Source organism: Arvicola amphibius, chromosome X, assembly GCF_903992535.2.
Source record: "Arvicola amphibius chromosome X, mArvAmp1.2, whole genome shotgun sequence".
NCBI classification, from domain to species: Eukaryota; Metazoa; Chordata; class Mammalia; order Rodentia; family Cricetidae; genus Arvicola; species Arvicola amphibius.
In genome coordinates this window covers 93,805,844-93,824,053 of record NC_052065.1, presented here as the reverse complement: position 1 = coordinate 93,824,053, position 18,210 = coordinate 93,805,844, and the positions used below count along the sequence as shown (strand labels likewise).

Sequence of the window (18,210 nt, the reverse complement as noted above, 5' to 3'; positions counted from 1 at the left end):
TTACTATTACCTGTATCTGTGTGCAGTGTGTGTGTGTGTGTGTGTGTGTGTGTGTGTGATGTGTGTGAGTATAGAGGTATCATTCCATGGAATGCATGTGAAAGACAAAGGACAAACCCTTAGAAATCCATTCACTTTTTCCACCGTGGCAATCAAGTGGTCACTTCAATGACTGTAACTTACTGTACCATCCCGATGACTTAAAATCCAATTAATTTTAACAGTGCTTTTACTGAGTTGCTCCGAAATCCAGTAGCTAACTTCTGTTTTGTTTTTTTCTCATCGGTTTATTTTTTTTTATAGTTAAAAATTTCCATCTCCTTCCCTCCTCCTCCCCCTCCCTCCCGGCTCCCCCTTCTCCCTTTCTCTCCCCTCCTTCTCCCCCTTCCCTCCCCTCCCCTCCACCCATACCTCCCCTCCCTCCCTCTCAAGGCCAAGGAGCCATCAGGGTTTCCCCACTCTATGCTAAGACCAAGGTCCTCCCAACTCCCCCCAGGTCCAGGAAGGTGATCGACCAAGCTGAGAAGGCTCCCACAGAGCCCGTCCATGAAGAAGAATCAGAGCCCAGAGCCATTGTCCTTTAAATAGAAACAGTATGAAAATACACTATGCTCACTTTTCTTTCTTATTACACCTTTAAAATGCAGTCCATTTCATTGCAACAAGAAAACACTAAGCACATATAATTATTCAATTTCAATTCTTTAGTTACTACATGGTTGAGTGACAGCAATGTTACCATATCAACATGTGACGGCAACTGAGCTACTTTCAAAGAAATTCAGTATGTTAGTTACCATTTCAATATACCAACATTACAATATTATTATTGACTTCATGCCCTTTGTTTCTTACCATTTTTTTGGATATGCAATGTGGTATTTTTATCAATCACATTGTGGATTGATCAACATTTTGGATTAATATAACAGATTTGGCTAAAAGAAAGTACAACAAATGAAGCAACTATAGTGGAAAAGGAGCAACAAGAAATTCAAACAGAATCATGTAACAATGAAGGAAATGCACATGGTGCAATAAGACAAAATGACTAGGTGTAAGTAAAGTATCTAAAGGATAACAGTAAGAGTTATGCCATGTGTCCTAAATGTCTTCCTGAGCTAACATGATAAAAGGTGGTCTCAAGCTCATGGATAATGGCATGTGGTTGAAAATTTTGAATTTGTTAGCTAGTTCAAGAATAGCTCCAGGGAAAATGGTAGAATCTTAGAGCAGGCTAGTTCAAGGAGGCAGATCAGTGTAGTCCTGGTATGGGAGTTCCTTCTGTTTGTATAGCTCTTTCATGGTTTAATGAATAAAGAAAATGCCTTGTCTAGTTGATAGGGCAGGGCCTAGGTAGGGAAGGGAAGAAAACTGAATTCTGGGAGGAAGAAAGGCAGAGTAGGGGAGAATCCATGATTCGCCCCGCCTGAGATGGACGTCAGATAGAATTTTACCTGGTAAACAACTGCCACGTGGCAATACACATATTAAGTAGAAATGAGTTAAATTTAGATGTAAGAGTTAGCCAATAAGAAACTAGAGCTAATGAGCCAAGCAGTGCTTTAATGAATACAGTTTCTGTGTGGTTATTTCAGGGCTAAGCTAGCTGGGTGACCAGAAAAACAAGCAGTTCCCACCCTGAAACATAGCCCCTCCCACTCCTGCAGGCTGTATAGGGGACTAGAGGGCTCTTGCTCTCTCTATTTCTTGGCCTCACAAATTGGAAGGATCTCCCTCTGTCACCATGTTCTGCCTTGCTGAAGTTCCAAAGCAGTGCAATTAAACAAGCATGGTGAAAAGTGTAAAGGGAGGAAAGCAAGCTTCCTTCCTTACTAGTCTGCTATGTCAGGGGCATTTTACACAACGACAGAAGGCAAACATCAAACATGATGTGAGAGAAAGCCTCCAAGATGGTAAAATTGAACCCATGAATTCTGCTGGAGAAGAGACTGAACAGAACATGTAACAAGAACAAGGGAAATAAACGGGGCCCAAGGAGGTAAACACCTTTCTTCTATGCACTAAACAATCTGTGGAGAAACAGATAAGCTACAGAAACACTGAGCCTCTGAGGAACCTTGTCTTGTCTTCTGTTCATTTTGGCTGACTACAATACTATCCCAAACCAATCCTTGGAAAAAAATATGAAATAAAGAAAAACTTAGTCACTTCAATTTGTAATGCTTACACATTCTTTCTCTCACTGTAAATCCAGATGGTTTCCTATAAGAGACTGAAGACAGCCTGTAAATGAGAGGCTCAATACAACTTAGAGGATAAAAGTGTTTGGTTCAATAACTACACCTGGCCTACAGAAACATAATCCAGGAAAGGTAGAGTGTCATGACTGGTGTCCAGTAGCCAGAAGTAAATTTCAATTGAGGACAGAGGTACGATTTATCATGACTTCCTGATCTATATCATACTGGTAAGAAGAAATAACGGACAACTCAGCCTCAGGGAACTTTAAATCTTCCATTTTCTTGTCAGAGTTATTCTTCATAAGGGGCAGTTCCTCTCTCTATTTCATGACTACATTTCCTACAATACATAATCTGACATATGGAGCCCATGGGCCCTCAGGAAAAGAACACTGGTGCTTGAATGGCAAGTATCATTACTGAAATTGGTTGAACTGTGAAATTCACTCTGATAAAGTGATCAAGGGTCATGTCAGTCCGCTGTGCTGCCTGTAGCATCATCTTCAATTGTGTGCATGCACATCAGTCAAGCTCGGTTCGATCTAAACTGCCCTGAAAATACCACCACACATACAATGCACAGGGATTGGGTAAACACGTATTTCAGCTCCATAAGGCGGTATTAAGTTTTGCAGGATCCTCATGATCATAGACATTGTAATGGGGTTAGAAGCCCAAACTAAACTAGCACATGGAGGGTGGGAACAGTGGCTTAGAGCTGGGATAAGAGAAGGTATGGTAGAATCTGTTATAAGACAATGATTTATCTCTAGATACTGCAAGGTACAAGAAACATTTTCCATAAGGGTTTGGAAAGGCTCACAATCTTCCCAAGATATTGGATTGTTACTGAGATTCAGCAGCTTGAGTTGGGGTTGCCTGAGGACACTGGGAAAGAAATCTGAAGTCTCTAAGAAAGCGCACAGAAAGGCAGATTCAAGAAATCCAAACTAGGGTGGTAGGACTCTGTAGGGAGAAACAAGAAAATTAATGCTGAAGAATGAGGAACTGGTGGTGGTAATATATCTAAGAACCTAGAACAAACTTCTTTGTACAGATAGTGCTGGCAGCAGCAAACCATGTGGACTTTAAAATAACTTAAAAGGCTTGTGGCTCTAGGAAAGACTTTTCCACTCTTAGAAACAGATTTTCCATCTACAGAATATGTACAAGATATTATTATGCTTGGTTCTGAGAAATAATGAGTGAAAAAATTTAACCAAGTTGGTAATTATAATCCACACAAGATCTAATTCTACTATTTGATGGAATGAGTAGAGATAACAGCCAACTGAATGTTCCTAAATGACAATCACTAGATTCTGGGCCTGATCCTTCAGCACAACACACGAGCAAAACTGATCTGACAATATGAACTATGGGGATCTTTTGATGAGTACATATGTCAACACTACAGCATGAAAGTACCTCCTTCTACCTCAATGTTTTCCAGTTTCATCCCTAGATAACTAGAGAAAGACTTTTTTTTTCATTAAGACATTTGAAGGTCCTATATTGTATGAGTATAGTTGTCTTGAATAAATGAATAGGTACAGCTTATTTTTGTTAATCCTGACTTTTTCTTCACTATAAATGACATGCTCTAGTGGACAGCTTCAAACTTCCTGTAGTGTTACTGCTGAGGAGAAGGGAAAAACGGATTCCATCGAGCCTTAGGAATACCATAGTCTAGTTTCTTTCCTGTCTTAACAACAGAATGTCAAGGAAACCAGGTACCTCCCCTCAGACTCTCACCTGAGCAATTTGTTGTAGACGATTTGTGAGGCAGAAGAAAGACAGCTGAGCTCCTGAAGGTTCTTCATCCGCTCAAGTTGGGTAAGGAAACTTTTGAATGTTTTCCCATTCAAAGATTTAAGGGTGATCTTAGACAGGCTAAGACTGTCCGGGTGGACCATATGAGACAAAAGGGTTGTAATATCACCAAGAAAAGCCTGATCAACTGCCAGATATTCAACCACACAACAGATCCACAAGTATCAGGGTATTTTTATACTTAGACAGTTTATAGATCGGAAAATCTCGAGAGCAGAGGTGCAAGGACCCGGAACTCTCTTCAACTTTACTCAGAAGCAAAGACAAAAACTCGCCGGCGGGTGGTGGCGCATGCCTTTAATCCCAGCACTTGGGGGCAGAGGCAGGCGGATCTCTGTGAGTTCGAGGCCCAGCCTGGTCTACAAGAGCTAGTTCCAGGACAGGCTCTAAAACTACAGTGAAAACCCTGTCTCGAAAAACCAAAAAAAAAAAAAAAAAAAAAAAAAAAGACAAACACTCCCTTGCTCTCAAGGAGCCATCCAGGGAAAGGTCCACTAGTAATTCAGTGGGGTAGCTGGACAACTCAACCTCAGGCACTACATTTACAGTGTTATATTGGCCTTCTCTCTTCGGGGCAGGGATCTGAGAGTAAAAACAAGACTGAAAACAGAAAGGAAATGTTTGCCCTGGTTTGAAAACATGTGGTCCTGCAGTCAGCATCATGCCTCAAATCTATGATCTTCAGTTTGGAGCTTCTGTAGGGAAAGGAGGAGATAGCACGTAAGAGAGGGGGCATATTTTAATACAGTCTAACAGAACTAATGATAACAAGTGAAGATAAAACTCGTCTGGTGCTCAACTCCATACAGCAACTAAACGCAGCACTTTCCAGCATTACCTCTGTCCTAGAGTCTCCATCAATGCTCACCCTTTTCAGTGCTTCTGTCTTCTAAGTAATATGCTCATCATGTGCACCAACCAATAGCATCCTCAGTCCCATCTCTTACAAATTAAAACCCTCTAGAAGATATCAGATTCTTTTAAATAACCTCAACTGAGAAGGTGGAAAGAGTGTAACATCTGGAGGGGGTGAAGGACGCCAAGAAAACAAGGCCCTCTAATCAAGATGACACACACACATATGAGTCACAGAGACTGAGGCAGCATGAACAGGGCCTGTATGGGCCTGAACCAGATGGGTCCTAGAGCTGAAAGAAGTGGACATATGCCCTCATCCCTAACCCAGAACCTATCTCCAACTGATAACCACCTGCAAATGAAAATATAGTTTCTTCTAATGGACTCTCACCGGGGGGAAAAAGAGACTCTTAATGGAAGACTGCACGACCAGCAGCAGATGCCAACAGAAAACCAACTCAGTGGCATTTTGGAGGTTCATTATGTCAAATGTTATGTCTGAGCTGTTTAAAAAAATATCTTATGTTTAATTTTATTTATATATTTAATTTTTCTCTCTTCTTACCCTATAGGTCTTTGCGTTTTATTGTGGGTTCTAGTGTCATGGGTTATGGGATTCCTGGCTGCAATTCAGTGGGTTTCTACCTCTATATATGTTCCTGTGCCTTTTCTCGGGCACTTTTCCTTCTCTTTATTAGTTTTGTCCTATTCTGATGTGTTAGTTTCTGTTCTATCTCATTTTATTTTATTTTATATTCCTTAGAAGCCTGTTTGTTTTGAATAGAGACAAAAGGTACTGGTGTTATATGGGAAAGGAAAGAAACTAGGAGGAACAGAGGTAAGCAAATCATAATCAAGATATATGAGAAAATATTTTTAAAAAAGGAAAAATTAAAAATAATAAGATCTCAACAGTTGGACCAAACACCTCCCATCCATCGACAGAATTTACCACTAACTATCTTTGCTGTATCTTTTCCTCTTCTGTCACAGGGTGAAGAATAACCTCTTCCTGTCTCTCCGTGTCACTATCATAAGAGTCTTACCGGGAAGCAGAGTTTACAGCAGGAAGGACATGAAGACCATCCACCATGGCTTTTAAGAGTTCACTGTGTATTTCATGTCCTCTTAATGTTCCGATGTGGAGACAGAAAAAGGGCCAAACCTTCACCATTGCTGTCAGTGTCTTCTTATGCCCACCCAAGAGGGCAGCAGTGAACAATGGAATAAAGAGTTCCCTTGGAATCTCCTCAAGGGATTGGATTATTACAGTCTCAGTACTGAGCAGACTCTGCATAGCAAGGTCTAACAGTCTGGCTGGGTCCTTGTGGTCCCATCTTCATGAACCTGTATAAGGCGAGAAACACTTAGCAGTGCTGACCCACTGCCAGAAATTTAGGAAAACATTTATAGACTAAATATATGGTGAGTCAGATAATGATTTCTAGAGATCTTTATTATAGGCACAGGTTAGATATTGATCTGGTTATATAATTATGTATTTGAATATGTAATATACATATAATAAAATGACCTTTGAAATTAGCAGTATGTTAGAAGTCAACATTAGGTAGCTACCTACCTGCTAATATTTCCTCTGCAAAGAATACAAAATCAACAAGAAGGAGAAATGTAAATATACACAAAGGTAGTGTCTTCATTTTTCTGGAAATGGAAAATACTAAGTCATAAAAATAGTTGTAAGTAAAAGAGAATGAAACCCCAGGATATCACCATAACCAGACTTTCTGGCAGGTGAAGAGAGATCAAAATTTCAAAAGATACACATAAAAGCTGATGATTTGCGGCTTCAAGTTATTCTGAAACAACAGGCAGAAAGATTATACCCGGAACAAGCCGAAATTAAGAATACTATGTCTTTAAGGTCAAGGAAGGCACACATTTTTAGGGAGTAGACTAAAAAAAATCTCTGATTTAAATCCTCTTGCTGTCTCTAACACAGAGAACTTAAAAATCTGGGAATCTGGAAACAGAATAGTGACTCTGAGGGTCAGGGAAGGTCGGCAATTTGAGTACTGAAAGTGAAAAAAGAATAGCTGGATATGATCAACATGGGATATATGTAGGGGTAAAAAGATGTGAGCTGGTTCTATTAAAATGTATATGTGTTAACAAATAATACATGACATCAAATAAGGACTATTATGATTTAACACTGCAGTCGTTGAAACACAAGGCTTCTGGGGAAGAGTAAATCAAACGAGGATCAGAGATTTATTGCCAGGCACTTTGGAAAATATGGACAATGAAAGAAATGAAATTAAAAATATGGAAAAATAGAAGAAACAATGAAATTGGAACATACAAACAAACAAATAGTTTAAAAGACAGAAAAAATTGGCGGACAGCAAGCAGCACAATTAAAACAGATATATTATAAAGCAATGTGATATCAAACAAATAAGAAAACTTAAGAGAAAATACAAGAACAAACATTAAAATTACCAGTAAATAACATTTCTGTTTATCACTTACATAGCCTATGATGCTGCATCATAGCAACCTGTACAACCTAGAGTAACTTGCTGAGTGACACAAAAATCATCCTAGTCAAATGCAAAGAATTGCATTTACTTGAAGCCTCTCAGAATTGTAATTCCAGCATATATAATATCTAAGAAGTCCTGAGAATATATCGCAGGTTAAAAAAATAGTTTCCTTTTGTAGCTTAAAAGAACAAGAGGGGCTGCTGATTCCATCCCATCAGTCAAAAGAACTGTGATTCTTTTATGTCCAGCAAAAGTCAAAACGATCTTACAAAAAAGGAGAGACTTTCCCAGACTCCAGAAGCAAAGGGTGCTTTCAAACTGTTACAAATCTAGTAAAATTTGTTCCAGAATTTGCAGAGTTTACAAGTTTGCATGTTCCTGGGTGCATATATGAATATTCAAAGAATTTTGCTCAAAGCTAAGTTTTGGGTAAGCTTAATGTCTGGTTTAAGAATGGCTCACAGGTTCCACTTTAAGGATTCCAAAGCAATAGTAATATAAATTGATTTTCTTCCAGACAAATTTAAAATTAAGAAGATATCACTTCTCCTAAGCTAATATATCTAGTTATTGTAATTTTAAAAAATCTGCAAACATTTTGCAAGTTAATGATAAAGTTCACATAATAAAGACTATGCAAGACAGTTAAGAAAAATAAAAAGACACCTGAGAAGGGAGTTACGGTACCAGACAAGAGAGCATACTACAAAACTCTAATTACAGCATCATGGTAGTGATGCAAAAATAGACAAACAGCCCATGGGAATAGCTTAGAAAGCTTGGAAACAGAATCCAATACCAAGGGAAAACAGTGCATTTTAAACGTAGTATGGTGAACCACGGGACAAGAATGGACACGTACTGTATGGTGGTAGAGCAAATGAGACCATTAGGGAAAAAATAATCCAAGAGACATGCCACATACAGAATAGTTAAAGATAAAGTCATAACTATGAAGCCATATAATGTTTTGAAGAAAGCATACAAAATTTTAACAGGATCATAAGGAAGAGGCTTTGTAACTATATAACTTAAACTTCGGGGCAATTGAAAATGAATGACAATCAATCTGACCACATAAACATAAAAGCATCTCAAACTATGAATCATAATTAAATCAGAAAGTAGTTAACAAAATGGGATGATGTATTGGTTCCACATATTTGACACATTTGGTTAATAAAGTATATATCTAACTCTAGAATTTAGGGACTAAGGATCAAAACTTTGGTATAGAAATGGAGCAATAATGCCCATTGATAATTTACAGTAAAGCTATGAATGGTGGGAAGGACTTGTAGGAGGAGGGTTAAAGGATGCTAGAAGCATTCAGATAGGATGGGGGTGTGACAGTAGCCGAATGCACTACATGCACGTAACAAAACTTGTCAGAGAAGCAAACTGATTAAAAGTTATAAAATCATAGCCAGTACAAAGAAAAATATAGACCATGCTATATTTCATATATGAAAACAAAAACGATGACTTCTCTTCATACAAAATATACTACAGGATGAACTGGGCCAGAAACTTACGGGGGAAAAGGATGGAAATAAAAGCACAGGCAGAAGAGATGAGAATAGGAGTGACAATTTATATAAAAATACACTTTGGAAAAGCTTTTCTATAGTCTCAAAAATCATATTTTTGAATGTGAAACATTTGGTGCTGTGTGTACAGATTCGAAACAGCACTGCAATAAAAATATCCATTAAAATGTGCCAGTACTGACATGTATAAGGGATTTCTTTATGCCGAGTAGTTCCCTATACAATATAGGGAAAAATTACTTGAATTTACATTGCATTAGGTATGACCAATCTAGAATTAATTTTAAGTATATGGTAGAATTTATGTGACCCTTATGAAAATACAACACGGCATATAAGAAACTTGAGTATTCACAGAGCATGAATGAAAATTGACAATGGATGTCTTGAAGTCAATACATTATGGATAGCAAGAGTACAGGGTAAAAAGTTGAAATTACCCATCATGTGGACAGGAGGATGCCCTAAAAACAATAAATTAAACAAATTACAATTTACATAGATTTTGTAAATAGTCACAAAAATATTGTAACCATACTGGAGGGATAACAAAATATTTGTGCCTAGAAAGCTTTAATTTTATTGAACAAGGTAAAGACAGAAATAACAGCACACAGATACAAGTAAACAAATGTTTCTATCAAGTATAGTTAGTAATTCTGAAACTAATGCATATGTATACTGACTAGGAAAGAATAAGTAAATATATCATTGATATAAAAGGCAGGTGAAGGAAAAAATTTAGAGAAAAGCTAGCAAGGATTGGGAATCAGAAGCAGCATCGTGAGATTCTGTTATGTGTGTGGTGTGTGTGTGTGTGTGTGTGTGCAGTTGTGTTTCTATAAAATATTGCTACATGCATACTATAGTCTTACTTCTGCACTTGGAAAGGACTTACCAAGCAGTAAAAGCCCATTAGTAAAGACTATCTAAATGCAGAACTCACTAAGAAGTGGATTCAGAAATTCTTGGACAAGAGGGTTCTAAATCAAGGCGCAGGGATGGGAAAAAAATTCACAAGATGAATCTGACATTCCTAGTGTCAGACACTTCTAGTGTACAAAGCAGTACATCATTATATGGGAGAAAGCAACTGACTAGACTAAAAGGAGGTCCCAGAATAATTCAAGGAACAAAATATCTTGGAAGATGATTATAACATGTAGTATCACATTTATTCCTAAAACCACACTAGTACAAAATAAATTAATCAAATACAGATAGTACCCTTCCTAAGAGAATTCCAACACAGGCAATAGTAATATGCCCACAGAAACCAGAAGGCCATGATTAGGTACATTTGTCAGCAGGCTAGTTCCAAAGAGATTGCAAGTTCTGGCAAGAATAGTATTTCTTTTCAACTTGAATTGTTTCTTGCACCGTATTTGCTATTAACAAAGAACAAAGGTAGCAAGCATTACAGTGGCAGCAACACCCTCACCATGACTGATCCAAGTAATTACGGTAAGCATTATCACCAATATTAGATCTCTTCTGGTATGTGATCTGAACCAGAAAATTAAAACAAAAATATGTGTGCTTTGACATCTGGGGGAAACTAAGCAGATTTTAGCCTAATAGTAAGTGACCCTTCTTATTACATTCCCATGAGAAGAAATCCCCTAATCTAAGTACCCCTGTTGCTCTCCTTTGTAGGTAGTGGCTCAAAAGCACACTACCTATTTATTTCCCGAGCAGCAGACTGTCATCCACAGTATCAAGCAGAACAATCCTTCCCCATGAAGTGAAGGTCATTCCCTTCTCTTGATACTACCAAGACTGTTCCACAGCCCTTTTTTGTACACTTTCTTCCAGAGTGTGACACTGTATAGTTCTACTCCACAACACAGTGTGCTTCTCTCCTAGACTTAAGTGTTGCTCATTAGCTTTTTGGTATTTATTTAATCTGTCTAATGTCAGGTTACACTTAGCCGTTCCCAAAGCATTCTGGTGGGGATGCCCTGCATACCACTAATATGGGGTGCAGAAAGAGTAAACATGGTATTTTTTCACAGATGCACACTTTCAATCGAGTCAGAAGAAAACATTAATTCTAGAGGACGATGCACAATTAGAATCTGCCTATGGTGGCACATGTCAATGAGGAAAAGTCCAGGCAAAAAGGACAGACTCTGTTACACAAAGAAGAGATTAGGATAATCATATAAAAATAGAAAATAAGTCAGAGGAAGGTGAGAAGCACAGAGACAGGGCTATGCCGCCAAAAGGAGCAAGTAGCTAAGGTTCCAGCAGCTGTCCCCTGACCAGGAAGAGGAAGGCAAAGCCTCATCATAAAAGGAAGCTAAGTGATCCTGGATAAGAGCCTGAAAGCAGCACTACCCAAAGGGCAGGTCACAGTTGTCACCCACCTTAAGTCAAGTTACGGAGACTGGGGTGACTCCACTTGCATGAGAGAAGACATCCGTTTTAGCCCTCTTTGTATCGAAGTGTTGTAGATGGCTGACATCTTGAGAAGGTCTTGCTGTTTGAGACAGACTTACTCTGGTCTTCCACAAGAAGGAAAAAAGAGACATCACAAAATCATGACTAGGGACACGCTGCTAGTGAGTCTCTCTAGATGGACACTGAAGATCAGACACAGACATTTCGAGTTCAATTGGCAGGTACTGCAGTGAACGGCACAATGGGAGGAGATTCCAGCACCCATGACAGGAAGCATACCTCATAACCTAAGGATGGTTGAGGATGCTGATATATCATACTTGGGATCAGCAATCAGTTTGAGATCTAGCGGCATCTGTCTGACATACAATTCATGACTGGTGAGAATAAGAACTCTGAATGTTAGGCCCAGCACAGCCGCAGGATTCTGCAGTCCCTTCCCCATCATACATCAGCCCTGTAGGATAGGATATGAATGTGTAGAGACTGATCATCCAACCCAAATCTCAGTGCTATTTCTTCTTTCATTCTAAAATGCGCTTGGGAGACACACTTTGGCATAGACGTGAGCCACCCACAGTTTCTGAACACAGGTAAACCCTGTCCATCACACAGATAGCAAAGTACATGTGGACAGCAGAGGCTTCTGAGACTCAAAGACTGGAAGCTCCTAAAAACGTGGAGCCCTGTTGGAATTGATCCTTGAAGATCCACTTTCACAATCCTCAAAAGAATAGGACAATCCAATTCCAGTTCACCCATCTGATAGCAACCTGAGGCAGGCTCCAGTAGAGGACCTGCAAGAGAGCTGCTCTGATACATGACATCTTCTTCTTATTTTAGACTGCTGTCTTTTCACAATTTTAATTCATAGGCTAGTCAAATGGTCAGGCTAGTTCAACAATGGCTTTCTCCCAAAAGAAAGGCCAAGAACCTGGTAGCTGCTCAGTCTATGAAGCTTCTAAATTCCAATTTTTCTCTTATTTGCCTCTTTGCTGTAATCTTTCCTTTCTAATGTAATTTCAGTCATTTTCATTTTATTTTTAAGCTTCCCACTACTATTTCTCTCACATCTACCTAATTATGTTTACAAGTTTCTTATTCTGAAATCAGTATTTTTAAAACTGTCTTTTCTTTACCTCTTTACATTCACATTTCTATACTTCCTTTCTTTTGTTTAGTGCAGTCACCATATGCCTCTCCTCTCCGAGATGGATGCAGGTTAAGATCTCTCCTGATAAGCGATCCACCTCGTGGCGCTATATAAATTACTAAATATGGGTTAAAGCAAGATATGAGAATCAACCAATAAGAAGATACAGATAACGGGCCAGGGGACAGGCAGTATTTAAAAGAATACAGTTTCATGTAATTATTTTGGGTAAAGCTAGCCGGGTGGCGGGACACAGACCGCCGCTCCATCAACATAAGTAGTCACACAACTGAAGTGAATCACTTCGGGATAAACCGTTCCTCAATTGAATACCATATTGGGACATACTGAAAGATCCAACTAGATCACAATTATTCTCCAAAGTCTGGATCAAGGTAATTTAGGCTCCAGGGGTTCCATTTTACAAAAGAAAACCGAGGCAGCGGTGGTACACGCCTTTAATCCCAACGCTCGGGAGGAAGAGGCAGAGGGATCTCTGTGAGTTCCAAAGCCAGCCTTGTCGACAGAGCGAGTTCCGGGACAGCCAGGGTTACAGAGAAACCCTGTCTCTAACCGCCCCCACCCCACCCATAAAATATGAAAAGAAAAAAAAAGCTTAAATTTACTTAAGTGGTAGGGCAGGGAAAGGAATTTGAGTTTTTTAGTACCTCAGCAGTGGCAACCTTCCCTTTCTGGTGGGTGAGGAGCTTGAAGCAAGGTCCCTCAGCCTTCAGTGCTTGTCTGGCAAATGGATCCTCCTCAGATTACACAGAAGCAGACACTGGACTTCAATTGGTTCATTTGACGTCAGCTGACTAAACCAAGTCTTTGTCCTCCTCTAGGAAACTGCGCCTAAATGGGCGGAGTTAGCTCCTCTGGAGCTACCTTCAAGGTGAAAATAGTTGGGAACTACGTGGGTTCCCAGGTTCGGGGAATCAAACTCAGGTCCTCTGCAAAAGCAGCATAAGCCCCTTACTGCCGAGCCATCTCTCCAGGATGAGTGTTCAACTTTCCCCCCATACTACTGATTCTACATGTCGCTATTTGTTAATCTTTTCTATACTATTGTGTACAGAAATACAGTGTACTCTTATGCTATTTGGCATTTTATTGTGTGTCTTCCGTAGAAAAAAATAGGATAGAAGTATTAGCCAATGCCTCATTAATGTACCCTCAGTGAGTATAGCACTGCTTAGATAAGTGATATACGGGTGCTGCATGGATAGACGATGTTTTCCTTGCTATGCGAGCAACCTTCTGGTTCCTATAAGACTCTCTCACCAATCTTATGTACCACTGCGTTTTCCTGTAAAATCCTTCTTTTTCTCTTCTGTTAATATTAAACTTCCTTTTCATTTATTCTTTGTGTCTTTCACGTCCTGCATCTCCACCCCGTTCATTTTAGTCATTTATCTGCCCTCTGCCCTTGCAACCTCCCATCCAAAGTAAAATAAAACTTAAAAGAAAAAAATTCATCATGGAATCTGCAGCATGACAGTGAGTCACACAGTATATTCTTTAGTCTATTATTTTTGTTTGTTTGTTGGTTTGGTTTTTGGTTTTTCAAGACAAAATTTCTCTGTGCAACAGTCTTGACTGTCAAGGAATTCAGTCTGTAGAACAGGCTAGCCTCAGATCCACAGAGATCCTCCTGCCTTTGCCTCCTGAGTGCTGTGATTAAATTCATGTGATATCACCACCTTGTAAATTAGAAGTTTCTTACATGGAAATATAAGTAAAATGTTATAGATTTGGGATGGTGTTGTGTATATATTTCTTGATCTTCTTATTAATCCTGGGAGAATTTTGTACAGTGTATTTTGATCATATTTCACCTTTCACAGATCCTCAACGATACATCCAATTTTGTATTCTTTTCTTTTTCTTTTAACCCACCAAGTGTAATTTTGCCTGTACTTGTACTCTCAGATTTGTGGCCTTCCACTAGAGCACAGTTGATATATCAAGGGTCATTTTTTAAAAAAATTAGACTCTCTGTCTCTCTGAAGTTATCAGTTTTCAACAGCTTCTCTGTTAGTGGTGGGTTAGTGATACCCTCCCATTCCATTACGGGATTTTGCCTGTCATTGAACTTGTGCAGGTCTTATGAATTTTCAAATAGTGCCTTGTCAAAATGCTATGACTTCATGTGTGTAAGGTGGTATGCAAATGTTTTCTCCCAGTCTGGAGAATATTTTCAAGAAGCATTATACTTTCACCCTATACATTTAAATCTCTGACCTATTTTGTGTTGAATTTATATGGTTTGAAAGGGTATTTTGCCCCTCACTATGGACATACAATTATTTTACCATTATTTATCTAAATATCTTTCCTTTGTATAGAAAATTGTTTTATTTCCTTCTCAAATTTCAGTTGCACAGATGTGTATAAATACATTTCCACATGCAGTTTCATTGATATATATGTCCATACCTATGCTATTATCTCCAATTCTGTAGTATATGTATAATTAATGCCATACATAATGACTTCTTATACTTTATTATTTTGTCAAAAATATTTTAGCTGTGGTAAGGTTTGTGAATTTCCATAAAAATATTGAAGTATATTGCCTGTATCTATAAAAAAGTCACTAGTATTTTTATAAATATTGCATTAAAAATTTAGAAGAATTTTGTAATAATTGACATTTTTCAATGTTAAGTTTTTCAATTCATGAAGACATTTTTTCGGATTAAGCCCTAACAATTGTTTATGAATTTTCAAAGAGTATGTTTCTTTCTGTTATGATTTCTACATTTACATCGCTAGCATACAAATTAGCAACTGATTTCTTTTGTCCAAACAATTTTCTAAAGTTGTGGGGTTTTTTTACTAAGTATATTTTTATAGAATTGTTGAATACTTTATATAGACAGACATATCATCTGCAAATAGGAATAGTTCTATTTTTTAACCTTCTACTCTTTGTGCTTGTGTTTGAATAATATACAGCCATTATTTCTTCTAGTTGGTTTTTATACCACATACTCCCAGTTCACCTTCCAGAAAACAACACTCTAACCCCAGCCATTTTATTGTGTTTCTCTAAGTCCCTAATACTCATGCTTTTCATTGTATTTCCTTTGGCTTCTTACATTCTGAAAATTCTGATGCTGTGTCTACAAGTCACCAACGGTGGCTTTTGTTATGTTTATTGGAAGACATCAACAAATCCTTAAAGCAATCAAAACAGAATCTAAGAACACATCAGAAAAATCATCCACCCTGATCAAGTTGGCTTCATCCCAGAGATGCAGGGATGGTTCAACATATGAAAATCTGTCATTGTTATCTGCTGGTGGGAATGCACACTTGTGCAACCACTTCGGAAATCAGTGTGGCGGTTTCTCAGGAAATTCGGGATCAACCTACCCCAGGACCAGCAATTCCACTATTGGGAATCTACCCAAGAGATGCCCAATCATACTACAAAAGCATTGCTCAACTATGTTCATAGCAGCATTATTTGTAATAGCCAGATCCTGGAAACAACCTAGGATGCCCTTCAGTGGAAGAATGGATGAAGAAACTGTGGAATATATACATGCTAGAATACTACTCAGCGGTAAAAAACAATGAATCTTGAATTTTGGCATGCAAATGGATGAAATAGAAAACACTATTCTGAGTGAGGTAACCCAGACCCAAAAGATGAACATGGGATGTACTCACTCATAATCGGTTCTAGCCATAATTAAAGGACATCGAGCCTATAATTGGGGATCCTTGAGAAGATAATAAGAAGGTGAACCCCCAAAAAAGATATAGTATCTCCTCCTGGATATTGGAAGTAGACACGATCGCCAGGCCAAAAATTGGGAACTTGAGGGTGGGGCGAGACATGGCCAAGGGAAGATGCGGAGAGAAAAGCATGAAGGGGAGAATGGGGGGAGCACGGAGGAATGGGATGCTTGGGATACAGGAAGGGTGGATATGGGAGCAGGGAAGCATATATCTTAATTTAGGGAGCCATCTGAGGGTTGTCAAGAGACTTGACCCTAGAGGGGTTCCCAGGTTTCTAGGGAGACGCCTCCAGTTAGTTCCTTGGGCAGCTGAGGAGAGGGAGCCTGAAAAGGCCAGTTCATATAGCCATACTGATGAATTTCTTGCATATCACCATAGAACCTCCACCTGGCGATAGATGAAGAAAATGACTGAGCCCCACATTGGAGCACTGGACTGAGCTCCCAAGGTCCTGATGAGGAGCAGAAGGAGAGAGAACATGAGAAAGAAAGTCAGGAATGTGAGGGCTGCGTTCACTCATGGAGACAGTAGGACCAGAACTAATGGGAGATCACCAACTCCAGTTGGAATGGGACTGATGGATCATGCGACCAAACCCATCTCTCTGAATGTGGCCAACAGTGGGGGCTGACTGAGAAGCAAAGGACAATGGCGCTGGGCTCTGATTTCTTCTGCATGGACGGGCTCTGTGGGAGCCTTCTCAGCTTGGTCGATCACCTTCCTGGACCTGGGGGGAGTTGGGAGGACCTTGGTCTTAACATAGAGTAGGGAACCCTGATGGCTTCTTGGCCTGGAGAGGGAGGGAGGGGAGGTATGGGTGGGAGGGGAGGGGAGGGAAGGGGGAGGAGGAGGGGAGGAGATGGAAATTTTTAAATATAAAAAATAAACCATGAAAAAAAATATAAAAATAAATTAAATATAAAACATGTGATGCTCTATTGGATGACAAAATACAGCATCCTTTCATGATAAAGGCCTTGGAGAGAGCAGGGATACAAGGAACATACCTAAACATAATAAAGGCAATATACAGCAAGCCAACAGCCAAAATTAAACTAAATGGAGAAAAACTCAAAGTGATCCTACTGAAATTAAGAACAAGAAAAGGCTTTCTACTTTCTCCATGTCTATTGAATATAGTACTTGTGGTTCCAGCTAGAGCAATAAGACAACAAAGGATGCAAGAGGCTACGAATCAGAAGAAGTCAAACAAACTCTCACTACTTGCTGATGATATGATGGTTACATAAGTGACTCCAAAAATTCTAACAAATAACTTCTAGAAGTCATAAACACTTTCAGTAATGTAGCAGTATACAAGATTATCTCAAAAAAGGCAGTAGCCCTCTTTACACAGATGATAAATGGGCTGAGAAAGAAATCAGAGAAACATCAAGTTTCACAATAGCCACAAATAACGTAAAGTATCTTGAAGTAACTCTAACCAAACAAGTGGAAGACCACAGAAATGGGATAAGGAGAATGTGGTACATTTACACATGGAATACTATACAGTAGATAAAAACAATGGCATCTTGACATTTGTGGGTAAATGGATGGATCTATGAAACATCATATTGAGTGAGTAACCCAGACCCAGAAAGACAAATATAATATGCAGTCCACTCAAAAGTGGTTTTCCACATAATGCAAAGAAAAACCAGCCTATTAATTCACAATCCCAGAGAATTTACATAACACTGCAGACCCTAAAGAGACTTACATGGATCTAATCTACATGGGAAGTAGAAAAAGACATCTCCTGAGTAAATTGGGAGCATGGGGATCATGAAAGAGAGTAGGAGGAGTGGGGAGAGGAAGTAGGGGAGCACAGAACAATGTATTGCTCAATAAAAACAGGATGTGTCCCTTCACATGCTCCAGAGTTCATAGATGGGGTAGATGTTGGGGGGGGAAGGCTCATAGCCCTGGTTCTGGGCCTGGGTGGG

General features: G+C 39.1%; 1 pseudogene; it reads right to left on the bottom strand.

The window, feature by feature from the left end:
* Positions 1–2,726: 2,726 nt before the first annotated feature.
* LOC119804388 lies at positions 2,727–11,803 on the bottom strand (annotated as a pseudogene).
* Positions 11,804–18,210: the final 6,407 nt, after the last annotated feature.